At 43.6% G+C, this 19439-nt stretch overlaps 1 protein-coding gene across 1 annotated transcript in view; it reads right to left on the bottom strand.

Annotated features, from left to right (window-relative positions):
• Nucleotides 1-1206: 1206 nt before the first annotated feature.
• The window catches only part of LOC112231355 (lys-63-specific deubiquitinase BRCC36), a 43033-nt gene continuing 24800 nt past the window's right edge, over nt 1207-19439 (bottom strand). Inside the window, exon 8 of the mRNA XM_024398079.2 lies at nt 1207-2109. The gene's annotated coding sequence lies outside the window, so the exon portion shown is untranslated. The remainder of the gene's footprint in view (nt 2110-19439) is intronic.

Below are 19439 nucleotides of genomic sequence, written 5' to 3'. Positions count from 1 at the left end.
GGCTGGGTTTCTTCCTGTAGTCCGTGATTGACTGTAGACCCTGCCACATGCCTCTTGTGTCTGAGCCGTTGAATTGAGATTCTACTTTGTCTCTGTACTGGCGCTTAGCTTGTTTGATAGCCTTGCGGAGGGAATAGCTGCAATGTTTGTATTCAGTCATGTTACCAGACACCTTGCCCTGATTAAAAGCAGTGGTTCGTGCCTTCAGTTTCACACGAATGCTGCCATCAATCCACGGTTTCTGGTTAGGGAATGTTTTAATCGTTGCTATGGGAACGACATCTTCAACGCACGTTCTAATGAACTCGCACACCGTATCAGCGTATTCGTCAATGTTGTTGTCTGACGCAATACGAAACATCTCCCAGTCCACGTGATGTAAGCAGTCTTGGAGTGTGGAGTCAGCTTGGTCGGACCAGCGTTGGACAGACCTCAGCGTGGGAGCTTCTTGTTTTAGTTTCTGTCTGTAGGCAGGGATCAACAAAATGGAGTCGTGGTCAGCTTTTCCGAAAGGGGGGCGGGGCAGGGCCTTATATGCGTCGCGGAAGTTAGAGTAACAATGATCCAGGGTCTTTCCACCCCTGGTTGCGCAATCGATATGCTGATAAAATTTAGGGAGTCTTGTTTTCAGATTAGCCTTGTTAAAATCCCCAGCTACAATGAATGCAGCCTCCGGATAAATCGTTTCCAGTTTGCAGAGAGTTAAATAAAGCTACACCGCCTTCAGTGCCAGGTGTTTTGTCATTATTGATAGACAGCCACATTTGTTTTTATACAGGTATGGGGTAATAATCCAACATTGCAATTGATTTCCAGCGATCATCATTCATCATGTAGGCAAATGCTATATATAATCAATACACAACTTTCAAGGGATAGGAAATGTAATGCAAACATATAACTATAACTTTTCCATTGTATAAAAATACATAATCACATTCACTTGCTTGTTTGCCGTACTAGTCTGATGAGACCATACTTGCAACTACGGAAAGTCAGGAACTGGCCTGCAACAATCAAACGTGATAGACAATATTGATTGGCAAGTGGAATGATGTCCAATGAGTTTGCCAGGTTAAAGTGGGAGGTGGGGATCAGGTCGGCCCAGTGTTGTCCAATGAGGTTGCATGGGGTGAGACTAACATACACACCCAACATGCACACCACAGGAACACCATAGATTTTTTAAAATCTCTTTGGGCACACGCTACAGAGGCTTGAGAACAATGACGTGATGGGGTTGTACACAATTGTGCAACATTTTCGGGGAGCCGTTTTGGCTCTTGATCTGTACTTTCAAAACTACTGGCTGAAATTATACGAAACTTCCAGAAAATCTCTTTAATGTGCTTGGGTTTCTCACAGAGTGTCTCTCTTTGTGCAGTTTTTATTGGTCCCTCAGGGCCCACTGTATTTATTTTGAAAGAAGATCGAAACAGAAGATGACAAATGGTTCAAAGTTTGTTGTTTGTTTGCTTTCTTGCTATACAACATTTCCCCAATTATTTTGCAGCCTGAGACTTAGGCCCCAATCAGTGTTGAATCATTATTGGCTGGATTGAGGCTATAACTGCTACCATGAACTCTCTGACTCTCCTCCCCGTCAGGGTACCTCTGTGTTCACACCCGCTCTCATTTATGGCTAAATTTCCCTCATAAAAGCAGTGTCTTCTTTTTCGTTTTACTCTCCTCCCTGTTGGGTCAGAGAGCTACCATGGTGATTTTATAAAGGGAGAAAGGGAGGCCCTATGCAGTATAACCATCCCACTGAATATGGGATGTTGGATATGGTAATGAAATGTAAACAAGTAGCCTCCTCGCAGCGTATGTTCTTTATCTTGGGATTGTAACGTTTTAACACTTTGCATTTCAGACAGCCACGGTCATGATATATACTGTAAAAATGGGTAAGACCTCCTTTGACAACATACAGTGTCTATGAAATCTGTTGTTATGATACGTAAACAAGTTTGTAAGCAAGCTATTGCAGCTGGCCTCCATGATAGTGCCTCCACCATGGATCAGCTGTGGAGCGGAAGCCTTCTATGTCCCGCAGAGACAGGATGGTGGTCCCTCATGGTGCAAATGGATTCACAGCTGTGCAATGTCCTTGGGGAGGAGAGAGTTTGAGAGAGAAAGAGAGGTTTATTTCAAATTCAAATAGTATGAATAGCACTTAATGCTGAATTATTTGACACAGCATACATAAATACACAATACACATGAACACCATCAACACAATTAAATATACAACTTATGAGAGGGGGAGGGGCGTAAAGAGAGAGAGCAAGAGAGAGGGGGGGGGGCGGACAGAGAGAGAAGGGGAATCATTGAGACAGAGATAGGGCCAGGGAGATAAACAGAGGGACAAGAGAGAGGGGGGGCAGAAAGGGGGAGTGCAGAGAGAGCAAGAAAGTGGGATTTAAAGTGGAAGAATGGGGGAAAAACATTCGAACCCGGGTCTGTAGTGACGCCTCAAGGGATGCAATGCATTGCCTTAGACCTCTGCGCCACTCTGGAGGCCCAGTGAAATTCACTTCAAATAATGGCAGTCTTCTGGGTGTGTGTTGTATTGTCTGTGTACTTGTAGTCTGTCCAGTATCCCCCTCCTTCCCCATCCTCCTCATCCCCCATATCCCCCTCGGGAGCTGCACGGATGAACGAGTTCATTCTACTCGCTGGCTGTTCCTCATGCATGACTGATGTTCGGTTGGATATCCTTGACTGATTCCTGTTCTGCGGTGAGGAAGTGTGTCAGAGCACAGCCATCCCCCCAGCACCCCATAGATTTAAGCACCATCATGACCACCATAATCCTCAAGACTCTCCAGATACTGGGGGGGCTTGTCCACTTGGCAGCATCCCCTCCCTTGAGGCCCAGCTGTAGACACATACCCTGCTAAGATGGTGTGTCTATCCTCCTCTGCCCTCTGCATAGGGAATACTGTTTGGATACTGTATATGGTATAATCTATTTTTCACTTTATTTATTTCTCACTGGGGTCCTTGAGGAGTTTCATTCAAGGTGCTGGTGGAAATGAACCTCTTACAGTCTGTTAGAGCTCCAGTGTCTCATGTCAGTTTTTCTGTTACTGTTTTCACTCAGTTTGAAAAACAGACCGTTGGCTGTGCCTATTACAACCCTTTCCACCTGAAATCACACAGGATTAGCTCTTTCTCTGAGAACTCCTCTGACACGGAGCATAAAAACAACCGCAGTCTCAGTGGCCAATGAACCTCAGAAAACTAAAGATCAATAAATGGGCAAGAAGAGGAAGAGGGGAATGTCTGGCTATTTTCATGTTCTCTTTTCATATTTCCCCCTTTACATGAAAAACCGGAAGACGGAATATAGAGTAGGCACTGGTTAGTTGTGTGTTTGGACCAAGAGCAACATCTTCTGGTGAGATGTGATAGTGGTGAGCACTGTACACAGGAAAATGACAGATGATACCATTCTGATGAACAAATCTCCCAAAAAGAACATGAGAGAAAAATTGGCCAACACTTTATTTTAAGGGTATCTAATAAACCATTAAAAAAGAAAGTATAAATTCTGTGTTCACCATTTATTACTCATTACCTCCACATTTATAAACCATTTACTAATCATTAGTAAAGTATTTTTGCAGTCCCTAATCTAAAGTGAGCCCTAGTTATACTTTATAAATACTTTATAAATGTTGTGAGTGACCAGTGTAATTTCTCACAATAAGATGGGTATGCCTTTGGTAGACAATCCATTAGTACCACAACCTGGAAAAAGAATAAGCAACAACACAGGATCTTTAAGTAAATATACAATTTATAAATGCCTTCTAAATGGTTTATTGGGTACCCTTAAAATAAAGTGTTACCAAAATGTCCCACTTGCAAATCCTATCCATATGTTTTACATCATTCAACATGAAAAAACAAGCAAGTGATGTTTCTTGAAAAGCAAGCACTGTTTTTTAAAATACCATCTGTTTGTTGGACATAATAACCGTTGTATGAGCTATGGCCAGCAATAAAAGCAAGACTTTTTCATCAAAACTGAAAAATGAGCTGTCATCAGTAGGGGTCATACTATTAGTTATAGCCAGCACACAACTCTGCTTCAAATGACCCCTCACCATGCACTGGAACTTCTAATGTAATCAGAATGATGTAATCCACTGACCAATGCCGCCCCTATTCTGACGTAATTCCTGTTCTAGAGCCGAAATGCTTGTTTAGGTTACATCTCTGAAGAATGACACAAGCAATACACATTCACGAATTGGGGGTGGGAAGGAACATCAAGGTGATTTCCACGTAGAGTGGAGAAACATCATCAAATAGGGCACTGACAGCTGTCAGTGTCGCTAGCTAGCACGCTAACCTTATCTAGCTAGCTAATGTTATCTGTTGTTGCTGGGTTTTTTTTAAACTACACTGTATTCAAAAGAGCTAGGCTATGGCTGGTTCTGCAGCTGGAGTTGTCATAAACATTTAGGGAAAACCAGTATCTTTGACTTTGCCATCTATTGATATCTCCAAATGGTTAACATTTTCCATAAATTGCGGCCTCGAATCCGCAATAGAAATAAGATGAAGCTCCGGTAATATGGATTACTATTGAAAGATTTAGAGACATGCGCTTTTCCATATTGTAATGGACAGGTGCAACCTTTGTAGGTAGGCTGCTAGGAGTATTCGGCTGTGATACAGCAAAGCCAAATCAGACCCTGATTTGGGAAGTAAAATGATAGGCTACATACATGACTTTGCTCATGATGCACGCTGCAAATGATGTACCCAGGGTTGCGTAGGTTACTTTCTAAATGTAATTTTGTTACAGTTACTACTTACCCCTCCAAAATTGTAATCAGTAACAGTAATATACCTTTGGATTACCCTAACTCAGTAACGTAATCTGATTACTTTCAGTTACTTTTTAAAGATTACTTTCCCCTTAATTGGCATTAGAAGGAGACAAAAATAAATATTGCCAATTGAAAGACATCTAGGCTATTGCAGGATAAATCAATGTTAAAGTTTACATAGCTGGCCATTAATAGATGTTGCATTTTACTTTATGGGTTGGTTATATAGGATTCTTCTAATCCATTGCATTCTACTTTAATACAGTAAATAATACGATTAGGTTATATCTTTACATTAAAAATCAGGTTTGTCAAATTTCTATTCATTCCAATTAATTGAATAACCCTTGATCTTCAAGAATAGCACTTGGAAATATAGATTAGCCAAATTGTTTAACCTGAGCATGACCCACAACTAAGGATTTATTATTGTTTATGATTATTTTGTTGTCATGGAGGACCAATTGAACTCATTGCTTCGAGTTAAAAAACAAATGCTGCTCTCATGGAATGGCATCCTTAGTCAAAAAATCCTATAGGATGAGTGATTTTTCCAATAGAATCCTATAGGATTCTTGCAGTCCTATTGTCACGCCCTGACCTTAGAGATCCTTTTTATTCTCTATTTTGGTTAGGTCAGGGTGTGACTAGGGTGGGTAATCTACGTGTTCTATTTCTTTGTTGGCCGGGTATGGTTCCCAATCAGAGGCAGCTGTCTATCATTGTCTCTGATTGGGGATCATACATAGGCAGCCTGTTTTCCACCTTAGTTTGTGGGATCTTGATTTTGTTAGTTGCTGTATAGCCTGCAGAACGTTACATTTGTTTTGTATTTTTTTGGTGTTAATTTTCAATCAAAGTAAGATGTTTGCCTACCACGCTGCACCTGTTTAATTCATCTAACGAGCGTAGCACCTATAGGATTTTGTGTCACCTCTATCAGAATCCTATTGAAATCCTATTGGAATCCTTTTTTCCTATTGGAAATAAAAAGTAATCATTGAATCCTATAGGATTCTTGCAGTTCTATAGGATTTCTGGTGCGAAAGTGCAAATCAATCCCAGAACAACAGCAAAGGACATTGTGAAGATGCTAGAGGAAACATAGTACAAAAGTATCTATATCCACATTAAAACAAGTCCCATAACGACATAACTTGAAAGGCCGCTCAGCAAGGAAGAAGCCACTGCTCCAAAACCGCCATAAAAAAAGTCAGACTACAGTTTGCAACTGCACATGGGGACCAATATCGTACTTTTTGGAGAAATGTCCTCTGGTCTGATGAAACAAAAATATAACTGTTTGGCTATAATGACCATTGTTATGTTTGGAGGAAAAAGGGGGAGGCATGCAAGCCAAGGATCACCATCCCAACCGTGAAGCACGGGGGTGGCATGATCATGTTGTGGGGGTGCTTTGCTGCAGGAGTGACTGGTGCACTTCACAAAATAGATGGCATCATGAGGCAGGAAAATTATGTGGATTTATTGGAGCAACATCTCAAGACATCAGTCAGGAAGTTAAAGCTTGGTCGCAAATGGGTCTTCCAAATGGACAATGACCCAAAGCATATTTCCAAAGTTGTGGCAAAATGGTTTGAGGACATAAGCCCTGACCTCAATCCTATTGAAAATGTCTTGGCAGAACTGAAAAAGTGTGTGCGAGCAAGGAGGCCTACAAACCTGACTCTGTTGCACCAGCTCTGTCAGGAGGAATGGGCCAGAATTCACACAATCTATTGTGGGAAGCTTGTGGAAGGCTACCCAAAATGTTTGACCCAAGTTAAATAATGTAAAGGCAATGCTACCAAATACTAATTGAGTGTATGTAAACTTCTGACCCACTGGAAATGTGATGAAAGAAATAAAAGCTGAAATAAATCATTCTCTCTAATATTATTCTGACATTTCACATTCTTAAAATAAAGTGGTGATCCTAACTGACCTAAAACAGTTCATTTTTACTAGGATTAAATGTAATTTATTCTGAAAAACAGAGTTTAAATGTATTTGGGTAAGGTGTATGTAAACTTCCGACTTCAACTGTACATTTGAAATGAGTAAAACAGTATGTTAACATAATTAAAGTGACCAGTGATTCCATGTCTACGTACATAGGGCAGCAGCCTCTATGGTGCAGGTTTGAGTAACCGGTTAGTATCCGGCTAATGACAGTGACTAAATTCAGGACAGGGTACTTGGTGGAGGCCGGCTAGCGATGGGTAAAGGCCAACAGTTTGATGGCCTTTAGATAGAAGCTGTTTTTCAGTCTCATGATACTAGCTTTGATGCACATTTACTGACCTCGCCATCTGAATGATAGCGGGGTGAACAGGCTTGGGCTCAGGTGGTTGATGTCCTTGTTGGTGATTTGTTTGGCCTTCCTGTGACATCAGGTGCTGTAGGTGTCCTGGAGGGCAAGCAGTGTGCCCCCAGTGATGCGGTTGTGGGCGGTAAAGTTGCCGTACCAGGCAGTGATACAGCCCGACAGGATGCTCTCAATGGTGCATCTGTAAAAGTTTGTGAGGGTCTTACACGCCAAGCCGAATTTCTTCAGGGTCCTGAGGTTGAAGAGGCACTGTTGCGCCTTCTTCACCACACTGTCTGTGTGGGTGGACCATTTCAGGTTGTCAGTGATATGTACGCCGAGAAACTTGAAGCCTTTCACATTCTCCACTGTGACCCTGTCAGGGGCTGAGCACACACCCTTGTGGAGCCCCTGTGATGAGGATCAGCATAGTGGAGATGTTGCTTACTACCTTCACCACTTGGGGACGGCCCATTCAAAAGGCCACAACCCAGTTGCACAGGTCAGGGTTCAGACCCAGGTCCCCAAGCTTAATGATGAGCTTGGAGGGTACTATGGTGTTGAAAACTGAGCTGTAGTCAATGTACATCATTCTGACATAGGTATTCCTCTTATCCAGGTGGGATAGGGCAGTATGCAGTGTGATGGCCATTGCATGGCGTGGATCTATTGGTGCGGTATGCAAATTGAAGTGGGTCTAGGGTGTCAGGTAAGGTGGAGGTGATATGATCCTTAACTAGCCTCTCAAATCTCTTCATGATGACAGAAGTGAGTGCCAAGGGGCAATAGTCATTTAGTTCAGTTACCTTTGCTTTATTGGGTACAGGAACAAGGGTGTACATCTTGAAGTAAGTGGGGACAGCAGACCAGGACAGGGAAAGATTGCATATGTCCATAAACACTCCAGTCAGCTGGTCTGCACATGCTCTGAGGACGCGGCTAGGGATGCCATCTGGGTCGGCAGCCTTGCAAGGGTTAACACGCTTAAATATCTTACTCACGTTGGCCACAGAGATAGAGAGCCCACAGTCCTTGGGAGCGGCCCCCGTCGGTGGCACTGTGTTATTCTCAAAGCGGGTGAAGAAAGGGTTTAGCTTGTCCGGCAGCAAGATGTCGGTGTCCGCAACGTTGCTGGTCTTCATCCTTTGTAATCCGTGATTGTCTGGAGTCCCTGCCTCAGACTTCTCGTGTCTGAGCCGTTGAATTGCGACTCCACTTTGTCTCTGTACTGACGTTTTGCCTGTTTGGTTGCCTTACGGAGGGAATAACTGCACTGTTTTGTATTCAACCGTATTCCCAATCACCTTGCCATAGTTAAATGCGGTGGTTCGCGGTATCAGTTTTTTGCGAATGCTGCCATCTATCCAAGGTTTTTGGTTTGGTTAGGTTTTAATAGTCATAATGGGAATATCCCCTTCCTGATGAACTCAGTCACAGTGTATACGTCAATGTTATTCTCAGAGTTATAGTAACCCAGAACATATCCCAGTCCGCGTGATCAAAACAATATTGAAGGATGGATTCCGATTGGTCAGACCAAAGTTGAATAGACCTTAGCAAGCGTACTTTCTGTTTGAGTTTCTGCCTATTGGAATAGACGAGCAGAATGGAGTTGTGATCTGATTTTCTGAAGGGAGGACAAAGCTTGAAGAAGTTTTTAAATAATAATGTGCAAATATTGTACAATCCAGGTGTGCAAAGCTCTTAAAGACTTACCCAGAAAAACACAGCTGTATAATTGCTGCCAAAAGTGATTCTAATTCTAAGTGATTCTATTCTGTATTGACTCAGGGGTGTGAATACTTATGTAAATTAGATATGTATGTATTAATTTTCAATACATTACCAAACATTTCAAAAAATATGTTTTCACTTTGTCATTATGGGGTATTGTGTGTAGATGGGTGAGAGAAATAAATATATTTAATCCATTTTGAATTCAGACACAACAAAATGTTGAATAAGTCAAGGGGTATGAATACTTTCTGAAGGCACTGTGTATCCTACTTTGACTAAAATGTTAACTTATTGACTTAAATCGTTGTGCAACATCATGGGTAAGCTTTGGGCATCGTCTTTAAGTGATAAAAAATAAATAAAACATGTGCTGTTGTGGTACTTTAAAGATATGTTGTTTACAGAGGAGGCTGGTGGGAGGAGCTACAGGAGGACGGGCTCATTGTAATGGCTGGAATGGAAGTAATGAAAAGGTATCAAGCACATCAAAGATATGAAAAGCATTTTTTCCGTTCCAGCCATTACAATGAGTCCATCCTCCTGTAGGGCCTCCCACCAGCCTCCTCTGCTTGTTTATCAATCAATATTAAATTACTCTCACATCCTGACATTCTTAGTTGGCAACCTCAATCACCTGCACCATTTGTCAATAATAGTTGTATGTATGCCTGCTGTCATACATGCAGTACCTTCAACTATACACCGCTGCATTCCACAGATCACTAATACCTTGCTTGAATAATACATTAAAACTGCTGTATGATGGTGTTTTCCCTTAGTTCCCTACAATGGCACCTTTCCTCCAGGGTGGTCTTGACCTGCAAGTCTGTTACAACTGTAGCACCCCCGGGGGTAGCAGGTTTGTCATGGCATAAACCAGAGTCAAGGCCCTCTATCCTGCTGAACAAGCTGCAGCGCTAGCACATAGCTGAGAGGTCCCAACTTTTTATCGAGGTAGTGTCGGGGGTCACTAATGTGGAATCCCTTCTTGGGTCCTTTTCTCAAGGATTCCCAGTCCCACACCGTCTACACAGAGCTAAAAGCTCCACAAGACTCTCTCAAATATTAAATCAAATCACAGGTCACATGTCACCAATCACTCACAGCCTCTAAGTGATGAGCTTAGCAACTCTGTTCTTTTCCATTTTGATGAATATACTCCCCTGCGTATTTATTTGGACAGTAAAGCTTTAAATTTGGTGACGGTACAGAATGTCACCTTTTATTTGAGGGTATTTTCATACATATCTGTTTTACTGTTTAGAAATGAAAGCACTTTATGTATCTAGTCCCCCCATCTGAAAGTGACACAAGTATTTGGACAATTCACTTACAGTATTAAATTAGGTCAAAAGTTTTGTATTTGGTCCCATATTTCTAGCACGCAATCAGTACATTAAAGCTTGTGACTGCAAACGTGTTGTATGAATTTGTTTGTTTTGGTTGTGTTTTGGATTATGCTGTGCCCAATGCAAATTAATGGTACATCATTTATTGTATTTTGGAGTCACTTTTATTGTAAATAAAATATCATGTGTTTTTGAACACTTCTACATTCGTTCTACATGGGGTGGAGATACATTTTTGCAGTTTTAAAGCACATTCCCTGCAATTCATGACTTACACCATGGAGGTCAGGGCCCTTGGGCATGTGCCTTGCGTGCCTGGTTGGTATTCGGCCATGATAACTACAAGTTTGCTGGCTAGACTAACTACCAATCTAAAAATTGTTAGCTCACATGGCTAATTGAGTGACTGTCAGTGACTGACATAACAAGAGAAAAACTGCTGGTCCACAGACACATTTCTAAATTGCACGTGATGTACTCCACTGTTCTTACTTTTAGTAGTAAATTGAACTACTGCTTATGTCGCTTATGCCTAGGACCGGCCCTAATGTGACAACAGGAGGTGGGAGCTGCATGAAGAAGGCTGGTCTGTCCTCATTACCAGTTTAATACAGCAGAATGGAAAGCCATTCTCCCCTGGCCGCCAGTAGCTTCTGGGGATGGCAAGATCCACCCGTCTGTAAAACTTGTCTCCGCCACACTGCAGGACACAGAGAGAGCTACATAAATTCTATCCTTGCTTGGCTGTGTGTCTGCAGGCTGCTGCTCCGCATCAGAGCACCTCAGTCTGTGCTGACTGGGTTACACTGAAAACAGGCCCTTCTCCAGGAAGTCCCACCCAGCCAAGGGGGTGAGGCGACCGTGGGTGAAATTACTGCAGATGCAGCCCCTTGGTTATTATTAATGAGAGGACAGGAAAGATGTCAGGAGAGAGTGAAGGCACGTTGGTACATGAAAACCCATTCATGCACCTCAGCACAACAGAGCCACATTAATCCTCCTAGTCATATACGGTATCTTATCCTGCAAGGTACACCATTTCAAGCCTCATTGACAAGAGACCATTTTTCACAAGAGACTATAACATTTTCTGGGAAAACGTAGTATCATCGCAACTGCCTATATCTGAATGGTGTCCTAATTTTTACTGGACTGACCGACTGTTGACACGAGAGAGTAGAGGACAGAAAGCATTTAACCCGTTTTAACTCCTTTTTTTTACCTCACTCCCCTACCAATCTATCTTCCTCACTTGAGAGACCTTTAAATCAAGATGAGGAGCCCAATGGAGTGCATCTGAGCCAATCTCCTGCCTTGTGACAGGGTATCTATGGATGTGTGAGGGGGGCGGCCTTCTCGCAGGCCCTCCTCTCAGATTGATGGTTCCCGCTCCCATAGTTTAAATCTCTACAATTGCCATAGTTCTTGTCATGAGTCGACACATAAAGACTGGCTGTCAAGGTGGCCAGGTCTACAAGCAGGTGACAGCCCCTTACAGATTACAGCATTGGAACACATCAGAAGAGAGTTAATGGTTACACCTACATTTATCACAGTAACATACTTTAAATTGTGGGGAAATGGTATACTGTCTATGCAAAGGTCCTCTGTAATCACTGTACACTGAGTTTTTCCCACATGAAACAATTTCATAATTAAGTTACTGCTGTCCATAAATACCAGCAAATGTGTAGCCATAATAACAGGCTTATGGAGGGTTACCAAGTAAAACTGCTCTTGGAATCAGAGAAAATGTGAATGTGTGCATGTGTTGATGTGAGAACTAACATGTGTACACGTGGTTGCTAGAGCGTGTGTGAATGGAGTTGGGTTGCACATAAACGGAGGCACTTAAAGGTCCAATGCAGTCGTTTTTATCTGAATATCAAATCATTTCTGGTTAACAATTTAATTGCATTAATGTGATTGTTTTCAATAAAAATGGTCAAAAAAGTACAACAAAAAACTTCTCAGCAGGACTGCCTGGGAGTGCTCTGAGTAGGGAGGTGAAAAGTGAAAAGTAACTTTTATTGCCCCAGGTTTGGAAATCTCTTTCTTATTGGTCTATTAACTACTTTACCACCTGGTGATGTCATCCCACCAAAAAAGTCAGAAATTTCAGGGGGCCTTTTCAAACAGCAATTACACAAAGGGTCATTACTGTATTTGTAACTGTATTTGTAACTGTATTTGTAACTGTATTTGTAACTGTATTTGTAACTGTATTTGTAACTGTATTTGTAACTGTATTTGTAACTGTATTTGTAACTGTATTTGTAACTGTATTTGTAACTGTATTTGTAACTGTATTTGTAACTGTATTTGTAACTGTATTTGTAACTGTATTTGTCACATGCGCCGATTACCTTACAGTGAAATGCTTACTTACAAGCCCTTAACCAACAATGCAGTTTTAAGAAAATATCTCTTACTTTTTGGGGGAAAGAAAAACAAATAATATAAGAGCAGCAGAAATAACAATAGTGGGGCTATATACAGGGGATACCGGTACAGAGTCAATGTGTCAATGTGCCGTGGCACCGGTGTCGAGGTAACTGTGGTAATTATGTACATGCAGGTAGGGTTATGCTATTATGGCTAAAGTGGCTATTGCATAGATAATAACAGAGAGTAGCAGCAGCGTATGGGGGGGGGGTGCAAATAGTCTGGGTAGCCATTTGATTAGCTGTTCAGGTGTCTTATGGCTTTGGGGGTAGAAGCTGCTTAGAAGCCTCTTGGACCTAGACTTGGCGCTCTGGTACCACTTGCCGTGCGGTAGCGGAGAGAACAGTCTATGACTAGGGTGGCTGGAGTATTTGACCATTTTTAGGGCCTTCCTCTGGCACAGACTGGTCCTGGATGGCAGGAAGCTTGGCCCCAGTGATGTACTGGGCCATATGCACCACCCTCTGTAGTGACTTGCAGTCAGAGGCCGAGCAGTTGCCATACCAGGCAGTGATGTAACCAGTGCTCTTGATGGTGCAGCTCCTCGATGGTGCAGCTCCACCTCTGGATGAGCGTTTTCCTCTTTGCTTATGGCGGAACACAGCTCATTTAGTACGGTTTAGTAAGGATTTAGTACTCATTTAGTAAGGATCTGAGGACCCATGCTAAATAATTTCAGTCTTTGTCTTACCCTCTTCACGACTGTCTTGGTGTGCTTGGACCATGTTAGTTTGTTGGTGGTGTGGGCGCCAAGGAACTTGAAGCTCTCAACCTATTCCACTACAGCCCTGTCAATGAAAATGGGGGTGTGCTCGGTCCTCCTTTTCCTGTAGTCCACAATCATCTCCTTTGTTTTGATCACGTTGAGGGAGAGGTGATTGTCCTGGCATCACACGGTCAGGTCTCTGACCTCCTCCCTATAGGCTGTCTCACTGTTGTCGGTGATCAGGCCTACCACTGTTGTGTCATCTGCAAACTTAATGATGGTGTTGGAGCTGTGCCTGGCCGTGCAGTCATGAGTGAACTGGGAGTACAGGAGGGGACTGAGCACGCACCCCTGAGGGGCCCCCGTGTTGAGGATCAGCGTGGCGGATGTGTTGTTACCTACCCTTACCAACTGGGGACGGCCCGTCAGGAAGTCTAGGATCCAGTTGCAGAGGGAGGTCTTTAGTCCCAGGGTCCTTAGCTCAGTGATGAGCTTTGAGGGCACTATGGTGTTGAACGCTGAGCTGTAGTCAATGAATAGCATTCTCACATAGGTGTTCCTTTTGTCCAGGTGGGAAAGGACAGTGTGAAGTGCAATAGAGATTGCATCATCTGTGGATCTGTTGGTGCGGTGTACAAATTGGAGTGCATCTAGGGTTTCTGGGATAATAGTGTTGATGTGAGCCATGACTAGCCTTTCAAAGCATTTCATGGCTACAGACGTGAGTGCTACGGGTCGGTAGTCATTTAGGCTGGTTACCTTAGTGTTCTTGGGCACAGAGACTATGGTGGTCTGCTCGAAACATGTTGGTTTTACAAACTCAGATAGGGAGAGGTTGAAAATGTCAGTGAAGACACTTGCCAGTTGGTCAGCGCATGCTTGGAGTACACGTCCTGGTAATCCGTCTGGCCCAGCGGCCTTGTGAATGTTGACGTGTTTAAAGGTCTAACTCTCATCGGCTGGCGAGAGCGTGATCACACAGTCATCTGGAACAGCTAATGCTCTCATGCATGTTTCAGGGTTACTTGCCTCGAAGCGTGCATAGAACATACGGTATTCGCTTGTATTTAGCTTGTCTGGTATGCTTGTGTCACTGGACAGCTCTCGGCTGCACTTCCCTTTGTAGCCTGTAGTAGTTTGCAAGCCCTGCAACATACGACAAGCGTCGAAGCCGGTGTAGTATAATTCGATCTTAGTCCTGTATTGACACTTTACCTGTTTGATGGTTTGTCGGAGAACATAGCGGGATTTCTTATAAGCTTCCGGGTTGGAGTCCCACTCCTTGAAAGTGGCAGCTCTACCCTTTAGCTCAGTGCGAATGTTGCATGTAATCCATGGCTTCTGGTTGGGGTATGCACATACAGTCACTGTGGGGACGACATCCTCAATGCACTTATTAATGAAGCTAGTGACTGATGTGAAGTACTACTCCTCAATGCCATCGGAAGAATCCCGGGAACATTTTCCAGTCTGTGCTAGCAAAACAGTACTGTAGTTTAGCATCTGCTTCATCTGACCACTTTTTTATAGACCGAGGGAGAGCTTTGTACACGTCTCTGTGTGTGGAGTAAACGTGGTCTAGAATTATTTTCCCTCTGGTTGCACATTTAACATGCTGATAGAAATTCGGTAAAACTGATTTATGTTTCCCTGCATTAAAGTCACCGGCAACTAGGAACGCTGCCTCTGGATGAGCGTGTTCCTCTTTGCTTAAGGCGGAACACAGCTCATTTAGTACGGTTTTAGTGCCAACCTTGCTCTATGGTGGTATGTAGACAGCTATGAAAAATACAGATGAAAACTCTCTAGGAAGATAGTGTGGTCTATAGCTTATCATGAGATACTCAACCTCAGGAGAGCAAAACTTTGAGACTTCCCTAGATATCGTGCACCAGCTGTTGTTTACATAAATGCATAGGCCCCCGCCCCGTGTCTTCCAGAGGCTGCTGCTCTGTCTGCCGATAGAGTGCATAACCCGCCAGCTGTATGTTCTTGATGTCGTCTTTCAGCCACGACTCAGTGAAACATAAGATATTACAGTTTTGAATGTCCCATTGGCAGGATATACGTGCTATCAGTTCATTCCATTTATTTTCCAGCGATTGATCTTTAGCTAGCAGAACGGAGTGCAAGAGCAGATTAGCCTCTCGTCATCTGATCCTTGTAAGGCACCCTGATCTTCTGCCTCGAAATCTCAGTTTCCTTCTCCAGCGAATCACGGGGATCATGGCCTGGTCGGGTGTCTGCAGTAAATCCCTCGCGTCCGACTAATTGAAGAACTCCTCGTCCAATTTGAGGTGAATAATCCCAGTTCTGATGTCTAGAAGCTTTTTTTGGTCATAAGAGATGGTAGCAGCAACATTATGAACAAAACAAGTTATGAACAACGCGAAAAAACTAACAAAATAGCATGATTTGTTGAGAGCCGATAAGACGGCAGCCCTACCCCCCGGGGCCATCATATTTCAACCTCTTAGCGTGAAAATATATATAAAACACAGGAAAATTGAGTTTTTTGACTGCACTAGACAGCTAAATAACAGCTAGCAAACCAAATAGCAGGAATCAGCAGAGAAATGGAGGGAAAGTGTGGAGAAACTACAGAAAAGGGTTCCACAGCCACCAGAGGGACTCTAGGGAGCAGTGAGGGAAAAAAGGTACCATCTGATCTGGGTCCCCAGCCACTGCCTCTAACTTCTCCCTCTGATTGCAGACTGGGTCTGGAACAGCCTTTAGAACAGATATCAGACACAAATATGAACAGTTTGTACTTTCATTTGAATGTGGGCAAAAGCCAGTTTGGGACAGTTTTGGGAGATACGTATGCGGGGAGGGGGGGATCCAACTGTACTTGTTCTATTTCTGTTCTATTCCTCTCCTTTCTGGCATAATTGTTGCAATTGGGAATTCCTGTTGGAAGCCATGTACAACATGTTCTTTTTAGAGTATTCCTTATTTCTCTGTCAGACACAATCTATAAATATCATACTGGTATTGAGGGAATCCAGGGGAAATGTTTCACCAGTAAAACCTTAACATGAAACATTTAAGAATGGGTGTAGATACTGTATGTCATGGAGTATATGGATTTTGGCAATTATGTCTCTGTGTACTAACAGATACCAATAGACTTCCAGTCATTGAGCTAGTTAGCATTGGCCCCCGAAATGACATCTAATTTCCTTCATACTGGACAAAGAGACATAACCATGGTATCCACGAGTGCATCTGACTCTGGGAAAGTTGATAAAGGGCCTCATTGCCAAAATCCCGAAGTATCCCTTCAAGGTCAAAGAGGTTCAGTGGTTTGTCTGATTGGACAGGTGTTATTAATAATTCCAATGATACATGGAGGGTGGCAGAGAGGCTTGGCTGGGAACGATGGAGTGTGGAAGTGGAGCATCATGCTGCAGCAGCTCATAGAGCCCAGGTCTCTTTCTGTCTCATCCCTGCTGCCTCCTGAGGAGCAGACGGAGGGAACTAGGGACAGGCCGTTCCGCTATATTGACTTTAATTTGTTGAAAGTGCCTGATACAGCAAAACATATTTTATTTACTTGCTTGGTAAAGCCCCATCCATCAAATAAACCACTGAACCTGAGAATAGCCTGCCAGACGCTACTCAAATCTCTCCCGTCCCATTTTTTTTTTTTCCATGAGTCACCTTTTTGTCTCTTTTGTCTTCAAGGAGAGGCTTTTGGACAACAGGAAAGAGAGTATGACAAGCAGCTCTAATTCCTCATTTTACATGCAGACATCATTGGTGATATAACATTCTCTCTGTTATTAGACTATAACCATTAGGATATAAGTATACACTGCTCAAAAAAATAAAGGGAACACTTAAACAACACAATGTAACTCCAAGTCAATCACACTTCTGTGAAATCAAACTGTCCACTTAGGAAGCAACACTGATTGACAATAAATTTCACATGCTGTTGTGCAAATGGAATAGACAACAGGTGGAAATTATAGGCAATTAGCAAGACACCCCCAATAAAGGAGTGGTTCTGCAGGTGGTGACCACAGACCACTTCTCAGTTCCTATGAATCCTGGCTGATGTTTTGGTTACTTTTGAATGCTAGCGGTGCTTTCACTCTAGTGGTAGCATGAGACGGAGTCTACAACCCACACAAGTGGCTCAGGTAGTGCAGCTCATCCAGGATGGCACATCAATGCGAGCTGTGGCAAGAAGGTTTGCTGTGTCTGTCAGCGTAGTGTCCAGAGCATGGAGGCACTACCAGGAGACAGGCCAGTACATCAGGAGACGTAGGAGGCCGTAGGAGGCCGTAGGAGGGCAACAACCCAGCAGCAGGACCGCTACCTCCGCCTTTGTGCAAGGAGGAGCAGGAGGAGCACTGCCAGAGCCCTGCAAAATGACCTCCAGCAGGCCACAAATGTGCATGTGTCTGCTCAAACGGTCAGAAACAGACTCCATGAGGGTGGTAATGAGGGCCCGACGTCCACAGATGGGGGTTGTGCTTACAGCCCAACACCGTGCAGGATGTTTGGCATTTGCCAGAGAACACCAAGATTGGCAAATTCGCCACTGGCGCCCTGTGCTCTTCACAGATGAAAGCAGGTTCACACTGAGCACATGTGACAGACGTGACAGAGTCTGGAGACGCTGTGGAGAACGTTCTGCTGTCTGCAACATCCTCCAGCATGACCGGTTTGGCAGTCGGTCAGTCATGGTGTGGGGTGGCATTTCTTTGGGGGGGCCGCACAGCCCTCCATGTGCTCGCCAGAGGTAGCCTGACTGCCATTAGGTACCGAGATGAGATCCTCAGACCCCTTGTGAGACCATATGCTGGTGCGGTTGGCCCTGGGTTCCTCCTAATGTAAGACAATGCTAGACCTCATGTGGCTGGAGTGTGTCAGCAGTTCCTGCAAGAGGAAGGCATTGATGCTATGGACTGGCCCGCCCGTTCCCCAGACCTGAATCCAATTGAGCACATCTGGGACATCATGTCTCGCTCCATTGCACCACAGACTGTCCAGGAGTTGGCGGATGCTTTAGTCCAGATCTGGGAGGAGATCCCTCAGGAGACCATCCACCACCTCATCAGGAGCATGCCCAGGCATTGCAGGGAGGTCATACAGGCACGTGGAGGCCACACACACTACTGAGCCTCATTTTGACTTGTTTTAAGGACATTACATCAAAGTTGGATCAGCCTGTAGTGTGGTTTTCCACTTTAATTTTGAGTGTGACTACAAATCCAGACCTCCATGGGTTGATAAATTTGATTTCCATTGATCATTTTTGTGTGATTTTGCTGTCAGCACATTCAACTATGTAAAGAAAAAAGTATTTCATAAGAATATTTCATTCATTCAGATCTAGGATGTGTTATTTTAGTGTTCCCTTTATTTTTTTGAGCAGTGTATATTCCACAATGACACATAATTTAGGTGAACAAGAACATTGCACCCTAGACGATTACATCCAAGTTTGTATACTATAGCATGTACCATTACATTTTTACCCCACTCTCTTCCCTGGCCCAAATAGAGAAATGGCATCCCCACAAATGAAGCTACAATTCTGACCCTGGGACCTCCATTGATTGTGTTTGGTATTGACAACAGAGGCTGAGGGAGATCCGGTCGGCGTGGGGAATACTGTTTCTCCTGGGTCTGTGGTATGATCTCTAACTGCGGCTCAGTGAAGCGGCCGCCATATCGAACAAGGCCAAACACCCCATTTTTGTCAATACAAACACAGGGCTGACTGAGGCACAGGAGGGAGAGTTAGGGAGAGAGTGCCCTGTTGACACACCGATGGACCTGTAGAGCTGCACAGTTCATGGTTCTGAAACAATCCCTCTGTAGAACAGTTATGTGGCTTAACCTGTCTGTTGCAAACAAACACATGTGTCATGTAAGGAACAATTAGGATCAGACACACCAGAGACTGTCCGCCTAATATTGTTCTGCTGGATTTCACTGTATTCAAGTTTAACCAGGTGTTAGGGATATTCCATTTAGTAAAAAATCTTATGAGGATGTAATTTCTTTCAGAAGTATTTCTTTGCAAAGAG

Source organism: Oncorhynchus tshawytscha, linkage group LG33, assembly GCF_018296145.1.
Source record: "Oncorhynchus tshawytscha isolate Ot180627B linkage group LG33, Otsh_v2.0, whole genome shotgun sequence".
NCBI lineage: Eukaryota > Metazoa > Chordata > Actinopteri > Salmoniformes > Salmonidae > Oncorhynchus > Oncorhynchus tshawytscha.
This window is presented reverse-complemented; position numbering and strand designations above follow the sequence as displayed.